This window comes from Stomoxys calcitrans, chromosome 3 (genome assembly GCF_963082655.1).
Source record: "Stomoxys calcitrans chromosome 3, idStoCalc2.1, whole genome shotgun sequence".
In the NCBI taxonomy this organism is placed as follows: Eukaryota; Metazoa; Arthropoda; class Insecta; order Diptera; family Muscidae; genus Stomoxys; species Stomoxys calcitrans.
The window spans coordinates 24,599,273-24,613,895 of NC_081554.1; the positions used below are offsets into that span (position 1 = coordinate 24,599,273).

At 39.2% G+C, this 14,623-nt stretch overlaps 1 protein-coding gene across 2 annotated transcripts in view; it reads left to right on the forward strand.

The window, feature by feature from the left end:
• Positions 1-14,623, forward strand: part of LOC106093730 (protein croquemort) — a 91,486-nt gene that overhangs the window by 53,276 nt on the left and 23,587 nt on the right. The gene's annotated exons all lie outside the window — the stretch shown is intronic.

A 14,623-nucleotide genomic window follows, 5' to 3' on the forward strand; every position in this document is an offset into this window, starting at 1 on the left:
TTAGAGGACGCAATTCTTATCCGATTTGGCTGTAATGTTGCACATGGTGGTTTGGTGTCACTTCCAACCACTGTGCTATGTACGGTTTAAATCGGTTAATAACCTGGTATAGCTGCCATATAAACCAATCTCCCGATTTTACTGCTTGAGCCGTTGGAGGTCGCAATTCTCTGAAACTTTGCATGAGGTATTATGCTATGACTTCAACAACTGTGCTGTGCATATAAACCGATCTGGGATCTTGAGTTCTTGAGGCTCTAGAGGGCGCAATTTCTAACCAATTTGGCAGAAATTTTGTACAAGGGTTTCTCCCATGACCTCCAACATGGTGAGTTTGATTAAAAAAAGTGTGTGTTTGGTCTATGGTTTCATCAATATTATTTGGAGAGAAAACATGGAACAGGTGGTTTGCAAATGTAGCGGCTTTTTCAGAGTTGGAATTCGCCCAGGAATTGTGTGTGTTCCTCTTGTGGAGAAGTTTCTTAAATGGCTGCCATACCAAATAATACAGTACCTCACAAATGTAGCCAGCAATAGGAGGGTATAACCACCGCTGAGGATTTATTCTGATGTTCTCGCCAGGATTCGAACGCAGGCCTTAAGCGTCATAGGCGGACATGCTGACCACTGCTCTACGTTGCCCACCAACGATATAGGCTCTTTAAAAAAAAAGTAAAGAGGCTTTAAGTTCGGCCGGGCCGAACATTTGATACCCACCACCTCGCGTATTTATGTAAACCACCTTTCGCCATAATCCGGTGAAAAATGCATAACTTATGGCCCCATAGCAACAATATCGAAATATGGTCCGATTTGGACCAAATTCGGCACGGACATTGAGTGGTCTAATAAGCACAGGTCCTTGTTCAATTTTGTAGAACAAAATATTGGTCTTTTTGGTAGCTATATCCAAATATATACCAATCTGAACCATATACGACGTTGAAAAACCTAACATAAGACACTGTGTCAAAATTCGGCTAAATCGGATTATAAATGCGCCTTTTATGGACAGCTATATCCAAATCTGAACTGATAAGGGCCAAATTGAAGAAGGATGTTGAAGGGCTTAACACAACTCACAGTTCCAAATTTCGGTGACATGGACAACAAATGCACCTTTTATGGCCCCAAAACTTAAATCGAGAGATCGGTCTATATGGCAGCTATATCCAAATCTTGATCGATCTGGGCCAAATTGAAAACGGATTATGAAGGGCTTAACATAACTCACTGTTCCAAAATTCGGCGAAATCAAATAAATGCGCCTTTTATGGGCCAAAGACCTTAAATAGAAAGATCGGTCTATATGGCAGCTATATTCAAATCTCAACTGATCTAGGCCAAATTGCAGAGAGATGTCGAGGGGCTTGAAACAACTCACTCTCCCAAATTTCGGCGACATATGACAATAAATGCACCTTTTATGGGGCCAAAACCTTAAATCGAGGGACCGGTCCATATGACTGCTAGATCCAAATCTGCACCGATCTAGACCAAATTACAGAAGGGTGTTGAAGGGCCTAAAACAACTCACTGTCCCAAGTTTCAGCCATATTGGGCATTAAATGCGCTTTTTATGGCCCAAAACCTTAAAATTGAGAGATCGGTCTATATGGCAGCTATATCCAAATCTGAACCGATCTGGGCTTAATTAAAGAAGGATGTCGAGGGGCCTAACATAACTCACTGTCCCTAAATTCAGCAAAATCGGATAATAAATTTTGTTTTTATAGGTCTAAGACCCTAATCGGAGGATCGGTCTATGTGGGGGCTATATCAAGATATTGTCCGATATAGCCCATCTTCGAACTTAACTTGTTTATAGACAAAAACAAAGAATGTGTGCAAAGTCTTAACTCAATATCTCTATTTTTAAAGACTGCAGCGGGATTTCAACACACAGTCGGACAGAAGGACGGACATGGCTAGATCGTTTTAGATTTTTAGGACGATCAAGAATATATATACTTTATAGGGTTGAAAATTGATATTTCTATGTGTTGAAAACGGAATGATAAAATGAATATACCCCATCCTTCGGTGGTGGGTATAAAAATATATGTGCTGACAACAATTCTAGAGGTTACTACAGAATCTCTAGGCTGCTGTAGGTTTTGTTTTACAGCTCCACCCCCCTTTTCCCACCACCAAACTAAGCATGGATACGCTAATATTTGACATCTATATACAACTCTTTCCTAGTAGCCTATTGGTTATATTCCATCTAGGCACGTGCGTTAACCTCATTTGAGAATAAGTGGTCTAAGGCCAATCTATCTACATATCACAAAATTTCATGTCAGATTAGAAATATATCTCACACGCACCAGACATAGTGAATGAATTATTGATTAAATTCCAGCCGCTTTTACAGATGTGTATAACAGCGAGGAACTAAACAAAACACTAAAAAATAATAAACATTATGAGTCACTTTTTGAGACATTATCCGCTTATCATCACTTACGCGTGCAATAGTATATTGATCTATGCGTATTCGGGTTTTACAGATAAAATATTCAAACAAGTTAGGAAGGGCTGAAGTCGACCAAAGCCGCATCTTTTGATACACTACACCACATACGGTATGTAGGGTAAGTCCGTTTGTCTGCCTGTCTGTCCGTCTGTCTGTCCGTCCGTTTGTCTGTCTGTCCGTCTGTCCATGTTAATTTGTGTACAAAGTACAGGTCGCAGTTTTATCCGATCGTCTTCAAATTTGATACAGGCATGTTTTTCTGTCTGTAGACGAAGCTTATTGATTTTGGAAAAAATCGGTTCAGATTTGGATATAGCTCCCATATATATGTTCGTCCGATTTTCAGTAACAATGCAATAAAATGTTCATTTGCCAACCGATTTTCTCGAAATTTGACAGGAAGGACTTTTTTATGACTTTCGACATTACTGGTGAATTTCATGGAAATCGGTCGAGATTCAGATATAGCTCTCATATATATATATAGCCCGATTTTCACTCCTAAAGCCACTGCACGAGCATTTATTGACAAATCTTCCCAAAACTTCGCACAACGAGTTTCTCGACGATTTCCACAATGTCTGTAAAATTTTTACGAAATCGGTTCAGATTTAGATATAGCTCCCATATATATGTTTGTCCGATTTGCAGTAATATTGCAATAAAATGGTATTTTGTTAACCGATTTTCTCGAAATATGGCCGGGGCAATTTCCTCTTGACTCTCAACATTACTAATGAATTTCATGGAAATCGGTGCAGATTTAGATATAGCTCTCATGTATATATATCGCCCGATTTTCACTCCTAGAGCCAGTGCAAGCGCATTTATTAACCCATCTTGCCAAAATTTTGCAAAACGCTTTCCCCGACGACTGCCACAGTATCTGAGAAGTTTGCTCGAAATCGATTCAGATTTAGGCATAGCTCCCATATATATGTTCGTCCGATTTTGAGAAATATTGCAAGAATGTGCACATTTTTTACCCGATTCTCTTGAAATTTTGCAGGAAGGTTTTTTCTATGACTCTCGATATTACAGGTAAATTTCATAGAAATCGGCCCAGATTTATATATAGCTGTCATATATGTATATCGCCAGATTTTCACCCCTGGAGCCACTGCAAGCGCATTGTTTGACCAATCTTGCAAAAATTTTGCACAACTCTTTCTTCCACGACTACCACATTATCTGAGAAGTTTGCTCGAAATCGGTGCAGATTTGAACATAGCTCCCATATATATGTTCGTCAGATTTTGGGTAATTTGCCATAAAGTTATCATTTGTCGACCGCAGTTATTACAGTTTGAACATATTTGCTCGCCGAGGTTCAGAATATGATATAGGACCCACATTGTACTTATAGGGTAGGTGTGGGGTATTATACAGTCGGCACCGCCCGACTTTTGCCCTTCCTTACCGTTTTTTTATCCGATTTCGCTGAAATTTGAAAAAGTGAGTAGGTTATGTTCTCCCCCCATCCGACCCACATACGATTTTGATCATACTATATAGATATAGCTGTCATAAAGACCGATCTTCCAATTTAGGGTTTTAATCCCATAAAAATAGTCAGCAACTACTTCCTATTTGGTTGGTGTTGTGGGGGTGGGGTGGCCCCGTAGAAACTTTTCCAGAATATTGATATCAGATTCGTGCTTTACTCCCAAAAACCTTTCATTTGAGTCCCATATTGCTATGGTCGTTAATTTGTCCCCTTGGGGGGATGTTTGTGGGGAGAAGCGGCCCCCCAAACACTTGGTCCAATATTTGGATATCAGATTAAAATTCTATACTCAAATACCTTTTATTTAAGCCCTAAAATCCCGTGGTCAGTAAATAAGTCCTGTTTGGGGGGTGTTTTGGGGAAGGGGTGAACGTGATCCCACATTTGGATAACAGATTCATATTCTACTCGCAAATACCTTTCATTTGAGTCCCATATTGGCATGGTCGGTAAATATGTCTGATGTAGTGGTGTTTTGGGGGTTGGGGTGGTCCCCCTAACACTTGGTCCGACAATTGGATATCAGATACGTTTTCTTATCCTAAATACCTTTCATTTGAGTCCCATATTGTAGTGATTGGTGTAAATATATGTTTGGTAGGTTTTAGGGTGGGGCGGGCCCCCTAGGTACCCCATCCGAAATTTGGATACCAAACTTTTATATTTAGGGTACTATATGAGAGCACACAAAATCTGGCTTAAATAGCATCACCCATCTCCGAGATCCCCCTTACCCTAATTTCTGAAAATTAGGGTAAGGGGGAGGGTCCGCCCCCCTTCAGACATCAAAAAATGTGGTACCCTATTTTCCTCACGGAATTATTATGCACCATCAGTGAAAATTTCAAGATAATCGGTTCAGCCGTTTTTGAGTCTATAAGGAACACACAAACAAACCTACAAACAAACACAAATTAATTTTTATACCCTCCACCATAAGATGGGGGTATACTAATTTCGTCATTCTGTTTGTAACTACTCGATATATTCGTCTGAGACCCCATAAAGTATATATATTCTTGATCGTCATGAAATTTTATGTTGATCTAGCCATTTCCGTCCGTCTGTCCGTCCGTCCGTCTGTCTGTCGAAAGCACGCTAACTTCCGAAGGAGTAAAGCTAGCCGCTTGAAATTTTGCACAAATACTTCTTATTAGTGTAGGTCAGTTGGTATTGTAAATGGGCCATATCGGTCCATGTTTTGATATAGCTGCCATATAAGCCTATCTTGGGTCTTGACTTCTTGAGCCTCTAGAGTGCCCAATCCTTATCCGATTTGAACGAAATTTTGTACGACGTGTTTTGTTATGATATCCAACAACTGTGTCAAGTATGGTTCAAATCGGTTCATAACCTGCCATACAAACCGATCTTGGGTCTTGAGTTCTTGAGCCTCCAGAGTGCGCAATTCTTATCCGATTGGAATGAAATTTTACACGACGTAATTTGTTATGATATCCAACAACTGTGCCAAGTATGGTTCAAATCGGTTTATAAACTGATATAGCTGTCATATAAACCGATTTTGGGTCTTGACTTCTTGAGCCTCTAAAGGGCGCAATTCTTAAAGAATTTGAATGAAATTTTGCACGACGTGTTTTGATATGATATTCAACAACTGTGCTGAGTATGGTTCAAATCGGTTCATAACCTGATATAGCTGTCATATAAACCGATCTTGGGTCTTGACTTCTTGAACCTCTAGTTATATATAAGATTGTCCGAGGAGGGTAGACCCCTCTAACTATTCTTAAACGTTAGGAAAATAGAAGCAGAATACTTTTTTTAAGATCTCAAGAAATGTTATCGGGAAATGGGTCTGAATTGGGGCAATATCTTCCATCGTAAAAGAAAATTTGCTGTGCAAAGTAGCTGCTCAATATCTTTACTCTTAAAACTGGAGCGTGATTTCAACCTACAGACTAAGGGACGAACATGACTAGATCGCCTTATAAGATCACCACTCTATACCCAATTCCATGGCAGCCGGTTTTAAATACCGGATTGACCCGATGAATTCTTTCATCGGCAAATGCTGCCGCCTCAGTGTACCACACACTGCTACTACAACAACAACAACCACTCTATACCCATGATAGCTTCAGAAATGTGTTACATAAGCAATGACAAAATGAATGTACCCCCATTATTGTCGTACAAAAACATGGTAATAGATTGCCAGAAAATTTTGCACGTGATAGAGTAGACGATTCTGTGACTCAGTTTAATGACCGCTTATATCAGCTTAGATTGACTTGTATGGCTGCCAGATATGCGTGTGGGTTAAGGCGAACTTAGGCATTGCTGTGTGTTTTGTATCTGACTATGTACGCATGTATGCCATCTAAGTTCACTTGAACTACTTATCGAAGTTAAGAATTTGTGCAAGAAGTAGTTTATAGTGAAATATTGATTAAATCGGTACTCACTCCGAAGTATTTTGAATATGAAAATAAAACAAACAAACATATTGTAAACAAATATGAGTAACATTTCAAAATATGTGCTCAATTTAACAACAAGGCGTGGAATAGAGATAAACGTGTGCGTATTAAACCCTTCCAGATAAAGTATGTAAAGAAAACAAGTAAGGTAAGGCAAAAGTCCATCGTTGCTGGCTATTAAATACCCCATAAGCGTGAAAGGCCTCTGGGGGGTGGGGATTCTGAAAAACTTCTTGTTTTTGACAAAATTTGCTAATTTTATTGTTTTTTAAAGGGGGTTAGCCCCTGTCAGACATTTCTGGCTGGTTTCTCTAATGATTTTTTTATCAAAATCAATACCGTTAGTCCTTGAGACAAAAAAGTGACATGTGCAAAATTTCGTGACGATTGGAATTAATACGCCCTGTACCTTGATTGCAAGAATAAATGGACTCACAGACGGACATGGCTAAATCGAATCAGAAAGTGATTCTGAGTCGATCGATATACTTATCAATGGGTCTAGCTCTTCTCGCTCATGGCGTTGCAAACAAATGCACAAACTTATAATACCCTGTACCACAGTCGTGGTGTAGGGTATAAACAGCATTGGCAGCGTCAACCGTTGGTCGATATTTTCGGTTTACGGGGAGTTTCGGGGCCAATATCAAGTTCGCCAAGTCAAAATACCCTTCGTGCTCTACTATCAACTATTTGAAAATTAGGTTAATGAGAAGTGATTTTTAGAGGAGTGATGGCACCACAGAAATTCCGACTCAAATATGGATACAAAATTGTTGCTCCGCTCGCAAACCTCTTAATTTGATTCCCATATTGCCATGGTTGGTATATATGAACCGTTTGGAGGGTGTTTTGGGGCTGGGGCGGCCACCGGCGCTTTGCCTTGAAGCTAAATATCAAATTCGTTCTTTACTCCCAAATGCCGTTGATTTGAGCCCCATATTGACATAGTCGGAAATGAAGTTCAGTTGAGGGGGTGCTTTAGGGCGTACCCCCAAACACTTGGCTCCCAAATTGGATATCAAATTCGTTTTCTACTTTTAAATACCTTTCATTTGAGTCACATATTGTCATAATGGGTCAATTAGCCTATTCGAAGTATTTTTTGGAGTAAAAGCGCCATCTAGACTTGAACACAAATTTTAATCTCAAATTTGTAATCTACTCTCAAATACCTTTCATTTGAATCCCATATAGTCATGGCCGGTTAATATACTAATTTAGGGGTATTTGGGGGTGGGGAAACTTCCCATTGCTTGAACCAAATTTTTTATGCCATATTTATAATCTACTGCCTAATACTTTTCATTTGAGTTCCATTTTGACATGAAAGTCGAATATATCTGTTTAGAGGAGTTTTGGGGTTTGGGCGCTGGGTACTTGGACCCAAATTTTAATACCATATTCGTTTTCTGGTCTCCAATACCTTTCATTTGATACCCTTATTGTGCCCATCGGACCACTTTCGGATTTGGGTGGCGTATTTGAGGTAAGGGGGAGGGCCCGCCTCCACTCGATATCTAAAAATTATATATCGTTTCAGCCAAGTATCATATAGTCATTATGCGTCTAATGGCGTTTTTGAGGGGTGGCATGACACCCCCTTCCATCGATCTGATTTTGTATGCCAGATTCGAAATCTACTCCCGAACACCTTTCATTTGAGGCCCATATTGAAATGAACGTCCAATATGTCTGTTTGGGAGAGTTTTGGGGTTGGGGCGGCCCGATGGGTACTTAGACTCAAATTTTAATACCATATTCGTATTCTACTCTCCAATACCTTTCATTTGATACCTATATTGTTCCGATCGGTCCACTTTTGATTTTGGGATAAGGGGGAGGATCCGTTCCCCTTCCGATACCGATACCGATACTGGTTCCTTCCGCACCAACCTACACAAAATGCGAAAATTTCGAGAAAATCGGTTTTGCCGTTTTTCAGTCAATACGGAACAAACAAACCGAGTCCCATATATCCGTGATTGGCTTATGTGTCAATTTTGGGAGTTTTTGTGTGGGTGGTGGTCACCTCACCCATACTTCGATATGAATTTGTATGCCAGATTCGTTATCTACTCTCGCATACTTTTCATTTGTTACCCATATTGTCCTTATCGGTCGACTTTTGATTTTGGGTGGTGTTTTTGGGCTAACGGTGGAGGGTCCGCCCCCTTCCGTTATCAATAAATTATAAAACCTATTTTTACTTCCTGACCATATTCGTAATCTACTCCCGAATACCTTTCATTTGAGTCCCATATTGTCATGATCGTCAAATAAATCTATTTTAACAGGTTTCGGGTTTGGGGCGGCCCCCCAGGTATTTGGACCCAACTATTATTATGAAGTTCGTACTCTGCTCTTGAATACATTTCATTAGAATCCCATATTGTCCCGATCCAAACCGGACCATATTTCGATAAAACTGATATGGGGGCATGAACTATGCATTATTCAACGGATTATGACAAAAAGTGTTTGACATATATACCAGAGGTTGTGGGTATCTAACGCCTTTTTATACCCTCCACCATAAGATGGGGGGTATACTAATTTCGTCATTCTGATTGTAACTACTCGAAATATTCGTCTGAGACCCCATAAATTATATATATTCTTGATCGTCGTGAAATTTTATGTCGATTTAGCCATGTCCGTCCGTCCGTCCGTCCGTCCGTCTGTTTGTCGAAAGCACGCTAACTTCCGAAGAAGTAAAGCTAGCCGCTTGAAATTTTGCACAAATACTTCTTATTAGTGTAGGTCGGTTGGTATTGTAAATGGGCCATATCGGTCCATGTTTTGATATAGCTGCCATATAAACCTATCTTGGGTCTTGACTTCTTGAGCCTCTAGAGTGCGTATTTCTTATCCGATTTGGATGAAATTTTGCACGACGTGTTTTGTTATGATATCCAACAACTGTGCCAAGTATGGTTCAAATCGGTTTATAACCTGATATAGCTGCCATATAAACCGATCTTGGGTCTTGACTTCTTGAGCCTCTAGAGTGCACAATTCTTATCCGATTGGAATGAAATTTTGCACGACGTGTTTCGTTTTTATATCCAACAACTGTACCAAGTATTGTTTAAATCGGTCTATAACCTGATATAGCTGCCATATAAACCGATCTGGGGTCTTGACTTCTTGAGCCTCTAGAGTGCGCAATTCTTATCCGATTAAATGGAATTTTGCACGACGTGTTTTGCTACGATATCCAACAACTGTGCCAAGTATGGTTTAAATCGGTCCATAACCTGATATAGCTGTCATATAAACCGATCTTGGGTCTTGATTTCTTGAGCCTCTAGAGGGTGCAATTCCTATCCGATTTGAATGAATTTTGGCACGTAGTATTTTGTTATGATATCCAACAACTGTGCCAAATATGGTTCAAATCGGTTCAAAACCTGATATACTGATATAGCTGTCATATAAACAGATCTGGGAACTTGACTTCTTAAGCTTCTAGAGGGCGCAATTCCTATCCGATTTGGCTGAAATTTCGCAAGACGTTTTTTATTGGTACTTTGAACAACTACGTCCAATAAAGTACAAGTCGGTTCATAACCTGATATAGCTGCCATATAACCGATCTGGGATCTTGACTTCTTGAGCCTCTAGAGGTCGCAATTATTATCCGATTTGCCTGAAATTTTGTACGACGGATTCTTTCATGACCATCAACATACGTGTTTATTATGGTCTGAATCGGTCCATAGCCCGATACAGCTCCCATATAAATCGATCTCTCTATTTTACTTTTTGAGCTCACAAAGAGCGCAATTCTTATTCGAATTGGCTGACATTTTACACAGGTCTCCAACATATAATTTAATTGTGGTCCAAACCGGACCATATCTTGATATCGCTCTAATAGCAGAGCAAATCTTTTCTTATATCCTTTATTTTTGCCTAAGAAGAGATGCCGGGAAAAGAACTCGACAAATGCGATCCATGGTGGAGGGTATATAAGATTCGGCCCGGCCGAACTTAGCACGCTTTTACTTGTTTTTTTAATTTAAACAAATGTGAACGACTTGACCTACATACCCATGGGGCTTTGCCCGACTTGAGTACGTCCTAACTTTTTATACCCACCACCGTAGGATAGGGGGTATATTCATAGTCATAGTCATTCCGTTTGCAACACATCGTATATATATTTCGGATCGTCGTAAAATTCTAAGACGATCTAACGATGTCCGTGTGTCTGTCCGTCTGTCCGTCCGTCTGTTGTAATCACTCTAGAGCCTTCAAAATTTGAGATATTGAGCTGAAATTTGGCACAGGTACATCTTTTTGATGCACACTGGTTAAGTTCTTGAACGGGCAAAAGGGACCATATTTGCATATAGCTGCTATATAGACCGATCTGCCGATAAAGGGTCCAATACCCATAAATGCTTTATTTTTAATCAGATTTCGCTAAATTTTAAAGAGTGGGTAGTTTAAGGCTTCCCAACAACTGATCCAAATATGGTTCAGATCGGACTATATTTAGATAAAGCTGTCATATAGACCGAACTGCCGATAAAAGGTCTGAAGCCCATAAAAGCTTTATTTATTATCCGATTTCGCTGAAATTTGAAACAGTGAGTAGTTTTAAGGCTTCCCGACTACAGACCCAAATATGGTTCAGATCGGACTATATTTAGACAAAGCTGTCATATAGACCGATCTGCCGATAAAAGGTCCAATGCCCAAAAAGGCTTTATTTTTTATCCGATTTTGCTGAAATTTAAAAAAGTAAGTAGGTTAAGGCTTCCCGACAACTGACCCAAATGTGGTTCAGATCAGACTATACATCTATATATTTAGATAAAACTGCCATATAGACCGATCTGCTGATAAAGGGTCTGAAGCCCAGAAAAACCTTTATTTATTATCCGATTTCGCTAAATTTCAAACAGTGCGTTATTTTAAGCCTTCCAACATCTGACATAAATATGGATCAAATCGGACTATATTTAATGAAAGCTGTCATATAGACCGATCTGCCGATAAAGGGTCTGAAGCCCACTAAAGCTTTATTTATTACCCGATTTCGCTGAGATTTGGGTAGTTTTAAAACAGTGGATAGTTCTAGGTCTCCCGGGCCGAACTTAATGCCTTTTTACTTGTTCATTTTATGTTATGATCGCCTTTAAAAGACTTCTTTGCTGGCGCTTCTTCATACATTCCGACAACATGACCTAGCATGACGCGCAACCGTTGTATTTTGATGCGTTTACCTATGCTAAAGTCGCACAGTGCTCCAAACGGAAAAAATGGAAATAAGTCTACAACAATTAAATGTTAATGTTAACGGTACAAAACGACCAAGACATTTATAGAGGAGGACATAGGCTATCAGGAAAGTGCTGCTGTAGGTTCATATATATAATCCAGGGTGAGACACAGGGTGCCAAAGTTGATCACTTATTGTTAGGCAAAGTTTTTAGGTCTCGCCAAGCTTTTTCTCTAGAGTCCTTAATTATGCACATCGTTGCAGTAGATCAAAAGTTATGGCCCCAGGAAGGTTGAATTAGTCAGAAGTTTTCAACTTTGGCACCCTGTATTTAAGATATGGACCTACAACAGCACTTTCTCATATGTCCTCCTCTCCAAAAGTCTAGAACATTTTATATCGCTAAGATCAACAGATAAAATCTGTAGACTTATTTCCAATTTTTTTGCCGTTCGGCCCACAGTGCTTCGTCATACAGCTCGTGGTTCATACGACGCCTATATTCTCCATTAACGCAGACTGGGCCATATATTTTACGCAGGATTATTCTCAAACACTCATCTGCTTTCGCAAGTACCCATGATTCGGAGCCATACCACAGCACGGGTAGTATCAGTATCTAGAGTAATTTTCGCCTGTCGAGAGGTGGCTCTGTGCTCTTAGAAGCTCCAAATTTTATTAGATAAAAAAAAAAACAAATAAAGGCGTACTTACTTTCACCTGTTTTCTTTTTTATCTAATAAAAAACTGAAATTTGCATCATCAATTCAAAATTTTTGTTAAATCGATAAATTGGTCTTTGCCATTTACTTTTTATACCCTACACCACTACTGTGTTTGTTTTTTACCCGCATCCGTGTATCTGTATGTCCATGTTCATTTGTGTATTTTGTTGAAGATGACACCTATTCAAACAAAATTGGTTCAAATTTTGATATATCTTCCATATGTAAGTGTGTTCGTCCAACTTGGACTCAATCAATCAATATTTTATAAACCGATCCTCACGAAATTTGGTGCAAAAGTTAGATCTTAGATCTTGACTTCTTGAGCCACTAGAAGGCACAATTCTTATCCGATTTGGCGGAAATTTAGCATAACGTGTTTTTTAGGATTTTCGATATAAACCGATCCATATAAACCGATCTAGGGACTTGACTTCTTCAGCCTCTATAGGGCGCAATTATTATCCGATTTAGCTGAAATTTTGCCTGAGGTGTTTTGTTATGACTTCCAACAACTTTGCTAAGTATGGTTCTAATCGGTCCATAACCTGATATAGCTGCCTTATAAACCGATCTGGGATCTTGACTTCTTGAGCCTCTAAAGTGCGCAATTATTATCCGATTTGGCTGAAATTTTGTACAACGGCTTCTGCCATGACCTTTAACATATGGTCTGAATCGGTTGAAAGCCTAATACAGCTCCCCTATAAACCGATCTCCCTCTTTTATTCTTCAGCCCCTAAAGGGCGTAATTCTTACTAGATTTGGCTGGAATTTTACACAATGATTTCTACTATGGTCTCCAATATTCAATTCAATTATGGTTAGAAATTAACATTAACTTGAAATTGTTACAATAACATAGCAAATGTTTTCTTTTACCCTTTATTTTCCTGAAAAGAGATACCGGGAAGAGAGTTCCACAAATGCGATTCATGGTGGCTTTTACTTGCTTTTATACCCACCATCGAAGGATGGGGGCATATTCATTTTATATTCGGAACATATTTCGATGTAATTGCTATGGGACATAACGTATGCAATTTACACCGGATTTTGGTGAAAGGTGTCTTGAATATATATACCCGAGGTAGTGGGTATCCAAAGTTGGGCTCGGTCGAACTTAGCACGCCTTTATTTGTTTTTTTTTTTTTGAAAATGGACTGCATTGAACTATATTTTAATATAGCCCCCATATAGACCGATCTGCCAAGTTAATGTCTTAGTTCCAGTGAGTTGTGTAAGGCCTCTAGACATCCTTATGCAATATGGAATACATCAGTGTAGATTTAGATATAGGTGCTATATAGACAAAACTCTCGATTTCAGGTCTTGAGTCTATAAAAGGAGCATTTTTTGTGCGATTTCGCTGAAATTTAGGACAGTAAGTTATGTTCGCCATTCTCTTTTAATTTGGCCTAGATCTGTCTAGATTTGGATATAGTTGTCATATAGACCGATCTCCCAATTTAAGGTCTTGAGCCCATAACAGAGGTATTTGTTGTCCAATTTCGCAGAAATTTTGGTGTAGCGAGTTGTGTTAGGCTCCTCGACATACCTGTGCAATACAGCTCAGATGGGTTCAGTATGAAATATAGCTGCCGCATATACCGAACTCCCGATTTAAGGTTTTAGACCCATAAAAGGTGAATTTATTAACCGATTTTGCTTATATCAGGCGCATTAGGACCCTCGGCCCAGCCGAACTTAATGCCTTTTTTGCTCGTTAGATGTTAACAAATTTGAACGAATTTGCCTTTATAGGAACCAGAAGGCATCTTTTTTCTCCTGTTCCTGTGTTGTCACAATGGACGAAAATGTCTAATTGAATTTGATAGGGGACTAACAGTTAAACCTAACCTAACCTGCATATTCAACGTGTGTAGGATATCAAAAGGTTGATTTTGTCTAACTTCAGTCCGTCCTTACTTGTTTAATTTTCTTTAAATCATTTAAAGTCCATACTCTATTAAACTGTCTGCGGAGTTGCTTCCTGCTCTATCTTAATAAGGCCATTTGAAAATGTTGTCACTTCGAAAGAAATTCTTTTCAATATGATTTATGTGCACAGAAATGTCAAATCAATTTGCCCTTATAATGACTATATAATCAGCAGCTACTTTATTTTATGGCTACAATAAGCTGTAAAGCCTGCCGCTTATCAATTGCCTCAATGGGACAGATGTTCTCGGACATTTTTTTTTTTTTAAGATCTGATTGGTGATTTGTCCAGAT